We start from the raw sequence: 14,547 nt of genomic DNA, 5'->3' as shown, positions 1-14,547 counted from the left end.
TGATCTCTGCCTCTCCCAGGTGGAAGCCACATCCCAAGTGACGCATCCGTCACCACCGTCAGATCTGGTTGGGGAAGAGAAAGGGATTGGCCTCTGACCCAATATTGGTTTGTTAGCCACCACTGCAGTTGCTGAGCAGTTCCCTCCGAGATCTGGACGTAGTTGAAGATTCCCCTGATGTTGTGCCCACTGGAAATTCAGGTCCCAATGCGGAACCCGCATACAAGATCTAGCATGATCCATCAGCAGGATGCAGGTAGCCCGGAGGCCCAGTAGCCTCAGAGTCATTCTCACCAAAATCCAAAATAGAGGCAGAAAAGTCTGTATCATAGCCCAAATATCCCAGACTCACTGCTTGGGAGGAAAGGCCTAAAACTGCACTGTGTCCAAAATCGCCCTGATGAAAGGGAGCATCTGAGAGGGAGTCAGGTGTGATTTTGGCATTTTGATAGTGAACCCTTAGGAGTGCATGAGGTCCGCCGTAGTATGTAGGTGGGAGAAGACAGCCTGGGGCAAGCCTGCCTTCAACAGCCAGTCATGGAGATGGGGGGACGACTTGTACCCCTGACCTGCGCAGAAGAGCCGCTACCGCCATCACTTTCATGAACACCCAAGGGGCACTGGTAAGGCCAAAAGGTTAGCACAGTGAACTAAAAGTGCTTGTGGCCCACCGTGAACTGTAAGTAACGTCTGTGGGCAGGCAGGATGGAGATATGGAAAAAAACGTCCTGTAAGTCCAACGCTACCATCCGTTCTCCTGGGTCTAGGGCTAAAGTGAGCATTCTGAACTTCTCCTTCCAGAGGAAGAAGTTGAGGGTCCAGAGGGGGTAGGATAGGATGCAGGCCTTTCTCCTTTTTTGGGCACTAGAAAGTAGCGGGAATAACAAACGCGTCCTACTTCTGGCACAGGGACCCTCTCTATGACCCCCTTGGTCAAGAGAGCTGTAAGTTACTTGAGGAGAAGCACCAAATGATCCTCTGACATAAGGTTGTAGGAGGGTGGCATGGAGGGAGGTGCTCCATCGGACTATGCAGAACCCACCTGCCCGACGTGATGGACTGCCAGCAGAGGAGGTGATGACGAATCCGGTCTCCGATTGGCCGATGATGGGACTGAAACGTCAGACTAGCAAGGTTTGGAGGCAGTGGCAGAGGGGGGAAAGCCAAACTGCTGGCTCCCGGACTCACAAGGACGCTGGGCCCCATGTCGGCGGCCACGCAGAGGCTGGACAGTTGCATGACTCGGTGGCTGGGCTGGACAGGACGTGGCTGGGCGCCCCTTCCGGAGCAACCATAGGGACGAAAGGTAGACTGAGGGGGAAGGATTAGAGCTGTGAGGCCCAAGGATCTGGTCATAGTTCAAGATTCCTTGAAGCGATCAAGCGCTGTCTGCCTTCTTGTCGAGTGCCATCAAAGGGCATGTCCATCAGAGTAGACTGAACATCCCCTGAAAAGCTAGAAGTCCTCAACCAGGTGTAGTGTTGTAATCGTACTGACTAGGCAAACATTCTGCCCTGTGCGGCGGTGCTGTCCAGTCAACAACAAATTGTGAATTTTGCCACATCTCTCCCGTGCACAACTGCCTGGATAGAAAACGCAGGTAACCCCGGTGGGCCGGCAGGAGAGGGATGTGAAAATAAGCCTCCTGCAAGTCCAACGCTACCATCCAGTCTTCCGGGACCAGGGCAACTAAGACCTGAGCCAAAGTCAGCATCTCGAACTTCTCTTTCCGGAGGAAGACGTTGACGTTCCGCAGGTCCAAGATAGGGCGTAGGTCCCCTTTGCCCTTCTTGGGAACCTGAAAGTAGTGGGAGGAACAACCACACCCTACTTCTGGCCCAGGAACGCGCTCGATGGCCCCCTTGGCCAAGAGGGCCGTAACTTCCTCTTGAAGAAGTTGCAAGTGATCCCCCGACACGCGGTGGTACTGCGGTGGCATGGCTGGAGGGGTCGCCTCGAAGGGGAGGGAGTAGCCCCTTCGGACGAATTGCAGGACCCACCTGTCCGATGTGATGGAGCGCTAGTGGAGCAGGTGATGGCGAACCCTACCCCCTACTGGCGTCAAATGGGCCTGAAAGCTCGGACTAGTAAGGCTTTGAGGCGGATGCTGCGGGGGTATATGTGGACTGGCCGCGCCGTTGTCCCCTGTTACCGCCGCGACGATAACCACGCCCGCCGCCGCACTGAATGGTAGTCTGCGCCCCGTGGCTGGCAGGACATGTGGGGGCGCCCCTTCCATGGCCACGAAAGGAGCGCTGGGCAGAAGATTGCTGGCACGGGGCCAACAGGCCCAAGGACTTGGCCGTAGCCCTGGAGTCCTTAAAGCGTTCCAGCGCACTATCTGCCTTGCCACCGAAGAGGTGGCTGCCATCGAACGGCATGTCCATAAGGGTGTTCTGGACATCAGCTGAGAAGTTACGGACCTCAGCCAGGCGTGGCGGCGAATCGCCACAGACGTGGAAATCGCTCTCCCCATGGTATCAAGTCCACATCGTATGGAATACCGCGCTGCGTCTCGTCCCTCCGCGGGGGCTTGAGCGAGCTTCACCCGGGCTCCCTCCGGGCACTCAGGCAGCACGGCCGCAACCGTATCCCACAGGGAGTGGGTGTAACAGCCCCAGAGGCACGCGGTGTTGACCGACCGCAACCCCAAACTAAGGGAGGAGAACATCTACTTGCCGTATTGCTCATACCTCTTGGATTCCCGATCCCGAGGTGCAGTTGGGAATGCGGATTGGGAAGTAGATGCCTGGATAACCAGGCTCTCGGGGGTGGGGTGGGTGGACAAGAAACTAGGGTCGCCCGGAGCAGGGCGGTGGCGCCTAGCGACGAGCCTGAACCAAGTGCCCAAAAGGACGTCCATGAGAGCCTCATTAAACAGCAGTAGAGGCTCTGGGGAGCTTACCTGCGATTTAAGGACCTCTGAGAGGATGTTCGACCTCACCGTTGCGACGGGGAGCTCAAGAGCCAAGACCGTGGCCACCCTCACCAGCACCACACTATGAATAGCCCCCTCCTCCGTAGCCACAGTAGGAGGGGAGACAAAACCAGTGTCTGATGAGGTATCCAGGCCACTGGCCTCCTCTAGTCCCTGTGTCCAGTCCTGAAATGACTGGCACTCACGTGCCAGAGGGTCCTGGGACCCCCTCCCAGCCTCCCTCGTCGTCCATCTCCTGGTATTCAGGGGTAAAGGATGGACCCAGATCCTCGAAGAATTCCTCTTCGGCCGGCGCCGGATCCGGACCGAAGGGTGGACCAGGGACGGCGTTGTGCGGGGACACCCTAGGGTTCGACGCCGGCGGGGTCGTAAGGTCGACCAGCGGGGACCCGGATCCGGATCCAGTGGGGCCTTGCAGCGTCGCGACCGAAGTCACCGACGGCGCCAGGGCCGAAGCACCCGGCCGGTTTGGGCTCCCAGTCGGGGCCGTGTTGCCCGAAGGCGCCGCGGAACCCGACGGAGGAGTGAGCGACCTCATGGCCATGAGGAAGGCATCGATGTCCTCCGGCGTCCGTTCTGCCCAGGGACCGGTGGGTATGGTGCATGCCGCGTAGCCGAGGTGACGAGCAGGACCACACGCGGGACGTATATCTATCAAACTCGGAAGGGCGCTCAGAGAGGGTATTTCCCCGGATATCACACGAGTAGACAGAGACCGGAACGTTAACCTCTCTGTGAGCTGCCATTTATTGCCGACATAAGGTGGTGTGCTAAACGGTATTTGGAATCGTATCCAGAACTACCGCGTGTTTATGTGGCAGCTATTTTATTTGCTGTCTTCCAGAAATCGAGCTGGATGCGTGCTCGTTACCCCCATGCATAGCATATACACTGAATTGTTGATAATTTTATGAATACTTTGAATTCAAACAGAGGAATATTCGCTGGACGAAAAACCTCAAAGAAGGAGGCGGAATACCCCTTTTTTTGACACACTGCTTTATCATCTATTCCGAGAAATTGTCTGGGAAACAGTATATGTTTAAATGTCCTGATGAAGGCGGATCTGATTGATTGTACCGCCGAAACGCGGCGACGCCCTAGGAGCTAATCAGGGACTATAAGTCAAGGAGAAATTCAAAATCAATATATGTGTTTGGGTTTAATCCTTTTCCCTGTGCACTCCTATTTAATTGAATTGGTGTTTTTATTATTAAATGTACCGTCCTATATATGTTTCCCTATGTTTAGTTTTTAACTGATGTAATGTGTGCATAATAAATTGTTTTATACTTTATTTCTTTGCCAGAGTGTTTTCACATATACTGTAATGTTTACATTGCTTCCATGTCAATAGTTTATGTATGTTCTGTGAATATTTATGTACCTTTGCGAATTTACCCAAAGGGGATTTCTTTTTGACTTGCGGCATGCCGCGACGCCCGCAGCTCCGGCGGAGCCGCATGGGTGGTGTCACCCGAACCCCCAGCCGCGTCGTGGGAAGTCAGAAGGGCGATGTCGCCTCTTCCACATTTTGTGCCTCTTACCTGAGGACTTGGAGCCTGACGAGTGGTGTCGACCCGCCGAGCTGTAATGACTCTGGCCCGGCGACCGGTCCCTCGACCTCCTTCCGGACCGGGACCTCGAACGGTGCGGGGCAGACTGCCGGAGCTCGAGGCGCTTACGGGACCGCTCCTGCCTAGCCTTCGACGTCAAGGCCTGGCAGTCGGGGCACGACTTGTCATCGTGGTCAGGCCCCAGGCAATGTAGACACCGGCGATGGAGGTCGGTAACCGACATCAGTCGGTTGCAGTCGGCACAGGGCTTGAACCCGGGCATCCCTACCAGCACCGATGGAGTCGTACGATTCGAAACGGATCCAAAAAGGATCGAAAAAGCTTAGTCAAAAAGTGACTAAAGGGTACCACTTTCTCCGGACCTGCGCTTAATGGCGCGGAAAAAAGAAGAACTGACGTCAACGCGAGAGGGCGGCGTGTAAGTACTCGGTCGTCGGCATCCCAGCGCCAAAGACGACGAACGCGGAGCCGCAGACGACTCCTACCGACGCGCAGGGGTACTGCTACACAAAAATTTCCAGATCCAGACTGACGCCTGGGGATATTCTAAGATAAGAAATCTAATACTAACCTGTTTCTTTCAGATTTTTTCTTGCTGTATATTTTATGAGTTATTTTCATACTACAGAAAGACATGTAATTGTGGCCTTCTTAGCCTATTGGTTATGTTTAGGGCTGCATATTATTTGTTATACATGTATATGTGTATAAACTTTTAGCACTATGTACGCTATTTACATATATATATGCATTAGGCTATATGTTCCGGGTTCCCGCTTATGGGCGGAGATAATTCAGTGCTTATGACTATTGATGAGTATCCCCTGGAAGAGAAGTTGCGTATGAGATGCTGTTTCGCCCGAGACTGGGGGATGGCGGCAGGCAATTGTCCTGTCCACAGGAGCCCCAATACTGGGCCTGGACAATGTGCCCAGAATGACATCAGTGAGGGCTTCATTAAAAGGCAAAAGAGGCCTGGAGGTAGAAGCCGCAGGCTGAAGCACCTCTCTCAGAAGGTTAGTTCTGACTGCCAGCAATGGGTGCTCGAGGTCAAGGCCCTCAGCTGCACTTCTCACCACCATTGCGTAGGAATCCTCCTCCTCCGTAGCCACGGTAGGGGGAGAAAGCAAGCCAGTGTAAGGGGAAGTGTCCAACCCACTGCACTCACCCAGGTCCATCCGCCAGTCCATGGGTTCTTTAAGGTGGTCCGTTAAAGGGTCCAGCGGCCCCTCCCAGTCCTTTTCATCACCCTCCAGTACAAAATCAACACTGGGCACGAACACATTGGAACCGACGCCGGTCTGGCTCCGTGTCCAAGTCGGGGATGGTAATGTGGTCGACACGGACAAGGGGCACGGTTGGCGTCTGGAGCGTTGACTCCGGGATCAGCGTTGGGGAAGGTCAAGGTGGACGACCGAGGTTGGTCTGGATCTGATAACGGATCCACAGGGGCCCTTCGGATCTACCGGCGTCGAAGGCATGAGGGCCCCAACTAACTCCGCAGGGCCAGAAGGCGCACCAGCAGAGCCTGACTTCCCAAACATGAGGTGCAAGTCCTCATAAAACTGTCGCAATCTGGCAGGAGATGGTCTAGCTCCCGAAGAAGTGGGGAGGCGTGGAGTCCCCTCAGAAAGACGCCCTGGGGACGGAGGCCTAGAGCGACGATGCTTTGTGTCCTGCGTAGAATTAGCAGACAGACGGGGTGATGTCAAAGAATGCCTATGCTTTTTCAACTTCTAACTTGTGTTTACCTGAATGTCCCCTAGTTTTTGAATGAGATGAGGAGTATGGGCTCTGCGACTGTTCACAGGACCTTCCTCTCGACAAAGAGTGGGAGAAACACCGAGCAGAGTGCAGGGCCTCCAACAGCTTTCGAGACCGTTCTCACAAACTTTAGGATTCATGGACCGGAACTCTCCAAGCACCAGAGGCACACGAGGTGCGGATCCGTCACGGACACCAACAGATGACAGGATCCGCAGGGCTTGAATCAGTTCCTACATTGGGACATCTTGCCGCTCAAGGAGTCCAAGACTCAAAAACATACGTTGAATAAAAATGTAGTCAAAAAATGGCTAAGGGGTAGCTCTCTGGATCTGTGCTTAGGCTGGCAAGAACAAAGAAAGAAATAACAACAATCAACACGGACAGCGACTATGTAGTTCCTGAAATATCATTTATGGGACGCACAACGCTGGAGCTGACCGACGCTACCTGGCAACGTGCAGGGGTATTGCTAATGAAACATTTCCAGTTCCCGACTGACGCCTGGGGGAAATTCTATGGTAAGGAATTGAACAGATTTTCAGAATACATATATAGGGCCCGATGTAGGTAAACTCCAATTTACCACTTCTTAAATACCGAATCATACCGATTCGGTATTTGAGAAGTGGTAAATTGGAGGGGGGGAGATGTGGGTATTTCAGAATCGGTAAATACCGAATCGGTATCCCCCATTGATTCCTATGGGCCTTGAATCCCATAGGAATCAAAGGGCATTACCGAATCGGTATTTACCGATTCGGTAATTACCGATTTCTGCAAGGGTGCAGGGGGTGTCACTTTGACACCCCCTAGCACCCCCAATACAGGCTTGAGTGACATGTGGCAGGCATACATGCCCTAGGGGCAGGTCTGCCTGCCACATGGCATAGGTGTGCATGCACACATGTGCATGCACACCGGAATCGGTATTTTACCATGAAGTTGTATTTCATGGTAAAATACCGATTCGGTAACACCTGTGGGACTCAGAAGAGTCCCACCTACATTAGGAATTTACAGAATCGGTAGAATTACCGAATCGGTATTTTACCGATTAGGTAATTTTACCGATTCGGTAAATGTGCAGTTACCTACATATGCCCTCGGAAATGCAAATGCTACTTACCAGTATGCATCTGTTCTTGGCATGTAGGGCTGCTGACATTCATATCTGTGCATAGATCGCCGCCTAGTGTTGGGTCCGGATGATTGCACATTGTTGTCCTGGAAGAGTCTTCGAAGTATCACGAGATAGGTGGCTCCTCCCCTGGACTACAGTGCGCATGGGCATCGCCTCCATCCCCAGATTGTTTTTAGCCATTGGCAGAGATGGAGTGACATATGTGAGTGATGCCCTATGCTAAGAGTATGAAAATATGTGTAAAGAAAATACTGCAGCTGCTACAGGCGCCGGGGAGGAGGGCGGGCGATATGAATGTCAGCAGCCCTACATGCCAAGAACAGATGCATACTGGTAAGTAGCATTTGCAGTTCGAGGCATGTGGGCTGCTGAATTCATATCTGTGCATAGAATACATAGCAGTCCCTCCATTAGCGGCGGCCGCCCGTGCCAGCTGCAGCCGTTTGAAAAGCGTTTTGAGAACAGCCTGGCCAACAGCTGCCTGCTGTTTAGAGTGCACATCTACACAGTAATGCTTAGTGAAAGTATGTGTGGTAGACCATGTAGCTGCTCTACAAATATCTTCTAAGGGAATGTTACCTAGGAAAGCCATAGAGGCCCCCATCTTTCTGGTGGAGTGGGCTCTTGGTGGAATTGTGAGAGTGCGTTTAACTTTAGCGTAACAGATCTGAATGCATTTCACTATCCACCTAGCGATCCCAGCTTTGGAGATAGCATTTCCCTTGTGGTGTGAGGCAAAAGCAACAAAGAGTTGCTTGGTCTTACGAAAATCTTTAGTCCTGTCGACGTAGTACATCAAGGCTCTTTTAACATCAAGGGTGTGGAGCATCCGCTCCGCCAGTGACTCTGGGATTTGAAAAAACACTGGTAACTCAATTGTTTGGTTCATGTGGAATTGAGATACAACCTTGGGTAAGAATTTAGGGTTAGTGCGGAGCACCACCCTGTTAGCGTGTACTTGGAAGAAAGGTTCCTGGATGGTGAGCGCCTGCAACTCGCTAACCCTCCGTAGCGATGTAATTGCTACTAAGAAAGCAACCTTCCAAGTTAGAAACTGAAGCTCACAAGAGTGCAGTGGCTCAAAGGGAGGACTCATCAGCCTTGTAAGAACCACATTGAGGTTCCATTCCGGAGCTGGTGGTGTCCGCGGTGGAATGACCCTTTTAAGTCCTTCCAGAAAAGCCTTGATAGCAGGGACCTTAAAAAGGGATAGGTGTTGCCTATTCTGAAGGTATGCTGCCATCGCAGACAAATGAATGCGGATGGAAGAGTACGCCAAATTGCATTGGTACAGGTGGAACAGGTAGCAAATAATGTTCTGAATGGAAGCGTCCAGTGGGTCAATATTGTGGTTTACACAGTACATGACAAAACGCTTCCACTTGGCTGCGTAACAAGCTCGAGTAGTGGGCTTCCTTGCCTCCCGAATGATGTCCATACAATCAGGGGGAAGATTAAGGTAGCCAAACTCTAGGACTTCAGGAGCCAGATCGCCAGGTTGAGCTGTTGCGGATCTGGGTGCTGAATGTCGCCATGGCTCTGCGTCAGAAGGCTGGGGGTGAGATGAAGCCTCTGATGCAGTACCACGGAGAGTTCGAGAAACGTGGTGTACCATGGTTGGCGAGCCCATGTTGGAGCAACCAGGATGAGAGTCATCGAGTGCTGCCTGAGTTTGCGTGCCACCAGCGGTATCAGAGGTGCTGGGGGAAAAGCGTACGCAAATCTGCCTGACCAGTTCATCCACATGGCATTGCCCTGTGATTGCGGGTGTGGGAACCTGGCGGCGAAGCTTTGGCATTTTGCGTTCTCCTTTGTGGCGAACAGGTCTATCTCTGGATGACCCCACCTTTGGAAGTACGGTTGGAGTACTGATGGGTGTATCTCCCACTCGTGCATTTGGTGGCTGTGCCTGCTGAGCAGGTCCGCCATCTGGTTGTCTTTGCCCGGGAGATGCTCCGCCATGAGGAAGATGTTCCTCTGAATGGCCCACTTCCACATGCTCTGAGCCAGATGAGACAGCTGCGGAGAGTGTGTGCCTCCCTGCTTCTGGATGTAGTACATGGCCTTTAAAGCCATGAAGATTGCCATCAGTTCCAGAACGTTGATGTGCATCTTCCTCTGCTGTAGTGTCCATAGTCCCTGCACCGTGTAATGGAGTACATGCGCTCCCCATCCCTGGAGAGAAGCGTCCGTTGTCAGGATAATCTGTGGCACAGGCTCCTGGAACGGTCGGCCCTTGCAAAGGTTTTGTGGATTCCACCAATGCAGAGAGTTGTACGCCCGACCGCTCACCAACACTAGGTCTGTCAGTTGCCCATGAGCCTGAGTCCACTGACGTGCCAAGCACTCCTGAAGCGGACGCATATGTAGTCTCGCGTGCGGGACGATGGAGATGCAGGAGGCCATCATGCTTATCAACTGCATGAACACCTTCGCTGGAAGCGAGTGCTGAGGTCTGAATCGTTGGATCAGAGTCTGGATGCTGGCGATTCTCACTGAATTTGGCTGCGCAGTGGCTGCCAGCGTGTCTATCGTCGCGCCCAGATACTGCCGTACATAGGCGGGCTGGAGATGAGATTTTGGATAGTTCAGCGAGAATCCCAGATCGTGCAGGAGATGAATAGTGCGTGACACGTGGTCTGCGCACTGCTGTTCTGTCCTTGCCTGAATGAGCCAGTCGTCCAGATAAGGATAGACGTGGACGTTTTGGCGTCGCAGATGCGCCGCCACAGTCGCCAGGCACTTTGTAAAGACTCTTGGCGCTGTGGTGACCCCGAACGGCAGAACCCTGAACTGGTAGTGCTGGTCCAGGATTGTGAATCTGAGATACTTCCTGTGGGAAGGATGCAGGGGGATATGAAAGTATGCATCCTTTAGGTCCAGTGTGGCCAGGAAGTCCCCCTGTTGAAGCAGAGGGAGAACTTGCTGTAACGTGAGCATATGGAAGTGCTCCGAGAGAATGTACCAGTTGAGGGGCCTGAGGTCCAGGATGGGCCTGAGGGATCCGTCCTTTTTGGGGATCAGAAAGTACAAGGAGTAAACCCCTGTTCCCCTTTCTTGCAGTGGAACGAGCTCTATTGCCCCTTTTTGCAGCATGACTGTGACCTCCTGCTGCAACAAGTGCAAGTGCTCGCCGGACATAGGACGGCTTCTTGGAGGAATGTTTGGTGGAGTGGAAGTAAGTTCCAGACAGTAACCGTACTGGATAAGAGATCTCACCCACCTGTCCGTAGTGATGGATTTCCACGCGGGCAGGAACTGCTGGAGTCTCCCCCCGACCGGTGTTGAGTGGTCGGGGGGCAGTGACAAGACGTCACTGCTTGTTGGCGGCGGTGGACCTGGAGCTATTGTTTCCACGTCCCCTGCCCTTGACATTGTTGCCTCTGTAGCCACCTCTACCCTTGTTGGTGTACGAGGACTGGGTATTGCCTTTATAGTACTGTGTGGATTGCGATGCTTGACCCCTGGAGGTGCCTCTGGAATTGGAGCGGCGAAAGGAACCACCCCGAAACTGCTAAGATTGGAGGGCCCCCATAGACTTAGCAGTGTCCGTGTCCTTTTTCATTTTTTCCAGTGTCGCATCCACCTCAGGGCCAAACAGGTGGTCAGGATTCACTGTTTGGTTGAGTATGGTTGTTTGGATATCAGGTTTAAAGCCTGAGATTCGAAGCCATGCATGCCGCCTCAGCAACACACTAGTGTTGATCGCCCTGGAGGCAGTGTCAGCCACATCTAGTGCACATTTGATGGAAGCGTTAGTGATTAGCTTGCCCTCCTGAATTAACATCTCCCCAGCCTCCTTGTACTGGTCAGGTAGGTGCTGCAACAGTGTTTCTAGGGTGTCATAGTGAGCCCTATCGTAGCGTGCAAGTAGGGCCTGCGTGTTTGAAATACGCCAGATGTTAGCTGCCTGCGCAGCAATCCTCTTTCCCGAGGCCTCGAATATTTTCAACTCTTTGTCTGGGGGAGGAGCGTCACCAGTAGTCTGTGAATTCGCCCTCTTCCGAGCGTTGGATACAACCAAAGAGTCCAGTGGCAAGTGTCCCTTGATGTATGTTGGATCCGAGGGCGCTGCCTTATATTTCTTATCAATGCGAGGATTGATGACGCGCCCGAGTGGGCTCCTTGAAGACCTCCGGCGCGTGCTTTAGCACCCCTTTGAGCATTGGCAATGTCTTGACTGACTTCTCTGCCACTGAGAAAGTGTCAAACAAAAAATCCACATCCACAGGATCTGAGTGGAGCTCGACATCATGGTTGGCTGCGGCCCTCTCAATTAGGGCGTTGAAGGCCGCAGAGTCCTCCGTCGGCGAGGTCTTTGCCGCAAAGAGCTGCGGTTCCTGACCCGATTGCGGGTCATCTGGGTCGGCTCCGGCCGACCAGGGTTCATGTTCCTCCTCCGGATCCGAGTACGCCGGATAGTTGTACTCGACTTCCTCCTCGTCGTCACCCTCCCCTGCGTTAGAACGCGTAGGAGAACGTTCCACTTGTTTGGGAGACGAAGGCTCCATAGGGGCCGAAGCGCCCGCCGAGTCCTTCTTGTTTTTAAGTGGAATCCGAAAATGTTCAAGCACCGGTTCCGTGGTGATTTTCCGTTTGAGGAGGGACAATTTCCCAGTATTGGCGTCGATGAAGACTTCACGGCGCTCTTCCTCAGCGAGTGGCTGGAGCCGAGGCTTCGACCCCGCCAACAACGCTTTGGGCGTCGACACCTCCTTCGAGGGCACGTCCGCCCCCTGCTTCAGAGCGAAGGCTTTCGGCGTCGACTTTGGCGGCAGGGTGTAGCGAATAGGCGTCTGCGCCTTCGCCGGCTTCGATGCGGGCTTCGGCTTCACTCCCTCTGGTTCGGGAACCGCAGCGTTTCGAATCCGTTGGAGGGATTCAACGACCTTCTTTGTCAAGGCTGGAGAGGGCTTGACTGTTTCGAGCGATTTCCCTGAGTCGGGAGTCGAGTCTGCCGGGGGCAGCGTCTTCGGAGTCGACACCTTGCCATCCTTGGCCCCGACGGTCGGAGCCGGCACAGCCGGAGCCTTGGAATCGCTTTGACGCTTCTTTGGAGCCTTTTTCGGGTCGTCGACCTCGACCATCTTCGGCGCCGACGCGTCGGCCACCTTCGTCTTCGGCGTCGACCCCGAGGCCTTGGGGTCGGCCATTTTGGCGTGGCTTTTCAAGTCGGCCATCTTGACTTTCTTAGGTGTTGACGCCTCTAGAGCCTTCTGTCCCACCAGTGGAGCTTTCACTTTCGTTTTTGAAACCGATGGTGTGGATCCCGATGGCTTCACTTTCGTTTTCTTCAACGGGAGTGGCGCCTCAGAAATGTCCGCGGCCGGGCCGAGAGGCGGGGCAGTTGGACTATTAGCAAGGTCTTGGGTAAGGCCCGAAGGCGATCCCTCGACCTGGGCCGTATGTTGGGGATTGGCCCCTGAATCAGTCTGGGGGTGCTCTTCCTCCGAGCTATCCCCCACGGTGGCAATGGCCCCATCGCCGTCCCCTACCTCGTCGCACAAGTTACTACTTGTGTAACGATATATCTGTAAGAGACATTAGTTAGTGATAGATTCCTTACCTTAGAATATCCCCAGGCGTCAGACTGGATCCGGAAATTTTTGCGTAGCAATACCCCTGCGCGCTGTTAGGCGTCGTCTGCGGCTCCGCGTCCGTCGTCGGCGTCGTGAGCGCCGGGATGACGTCATCGGAGTATATAGACGGCGCCCATGCGCGCTGACGTCAGTTCTGATAACACAGCTTTTCCGCGCCAGATACGCAGAGCCATGATAGAACTAACACTGGTGCCATGAAACTAGGGCCCTGAAAGGGGATGACCTTAACCCTAAATATCGGTTCGCAGAACGGGGAGGATGGGAGGGCGGTAAGGAATCTATCACTAACTAATGTCTCTTACAGATATATCGTTACACAAGTAGTAACTTGTGCATCTGAAAGAGACACGTTAGTGATAGATTCCTTACCTTAGAATAGATACCCCAGCAATACCAACCCCGCGGTGGTGGGTCTGCGAACCAATATCACACCAGAAAGTCCTGGAGGACGGAACGGCCAAAGAAGCCATCCCTCCGGACTTGACTGTCCAGGCAGTAGTGTCTTGCGAACGTGTGCAGCGAGGCCCACGTGGCTGCCTGACAGATGTCCTGCAGGGGGACACCGCGGCCCAGGGCAGTTGTCGTTGCCGTGGCCCGAGTGGAGTGAGCCCGCAATCCAGCCGGGGGCTCCTTCCTCGCCATGGAGTAGCATGCTTGGATGCACAAGATGATCCACCTGGAGATGGTCCTCTTGTGTACAGCCTTTCCCTTCTTCGCGCCCACGTAACCAACGAAGAGTTGGTCATCCACCCGGAATTGGCGAGTGCGGTCCAAGTAGTAGGAGAGCGCACGTTTTGGATCCAGACGGTGGAGCCTCTCCTCCTCTTTCGAGGGATGCGGAGGCGGAAAGAAGGTGGGCAAGGTGATGGACTGCCCGATGTGGAAGGCCGTGACAACCTTGGGCAGAAAGGAAGGTCGTGTACGCAACACCACCTTATCAGGGTGAACAGACAGGAAAGGCGGAGAAGAAGAAAGAGCCTGGAGCTCACTCACTCTCCTGGCAGAGGTGATGGCAACCAGGAAGGCCGTCTTCAGCGTAAGGAGGCGAAGAGGACAGTTATGAAGTGGCTCAAAGGGAGCACACATCAGATAGGTGAGAACAAGGTTCAAGTCCCACTGGGGCATCACGAAGGGAACAGGAGGGAACATGTGTGTGATGCCCTTCAGAAATCTACTCACTATAGGGGACTTGAACAAAGAAGGCTGATCAGGTAGCCTCAAGAAGGCTGAAAGAGCAGAGAGATACCCTTTAAGAGTGCCCAGAGCAGAGCCCTGCTGGGCAAGGGAAAGAAGAAAGAGCAGCACTTCCGAAAGGGGTGCAGAGAGGGGATCCACAGCCTTTGCTGCGCACCATGCCACAAATCTATTCCACCGGCAGGCGTATACCGACTTAGTGGAGGGACGCCTGGCTGCCAGAATGATGTCACAGACTTCGGGAGGCAAGTCAAATGGCCTCAACTGCCGCCGCTCAATCTCCAAGCTTGTAGGTGGAGACTGGACAGGTTCGGGTGCAGGACCGTCCCC

General features: G+C 53.7%; 1 protein-coding gene across 3 annotated transcripts in view; it reads right to left on the bottom strand.

Moving 5' to 3' along the window:
* TIMELESS (timeless circadian regulator) overlaps window positions 1-14,547 on the bottom strand; it is a 466,894-nt gene that overhangs the window by 21,674 nt on the left and 430,673 nt on the right. The gene's annotated exons all lie outside the window — the stretch shown is intronic.

Source organism: Lissotriton vulgaris, chromosome 1_1 (genome assembly GCF_964263255.1).
Source record: "Lissotriton vulgaris chromosome 1_1, aLisVul1.2, whole genome shotgun sequence".
In the NCBI taxonomy this organism is placed as follows: Eukaryota; Metazoa; Chordata; class Amphibia; order Caudata; family Salamandridae; genus Lissotriton; species Lissotriton vulgaris.
This window is presented reverse-complemented; position numbering and strand designations above follow the sequence as displayed.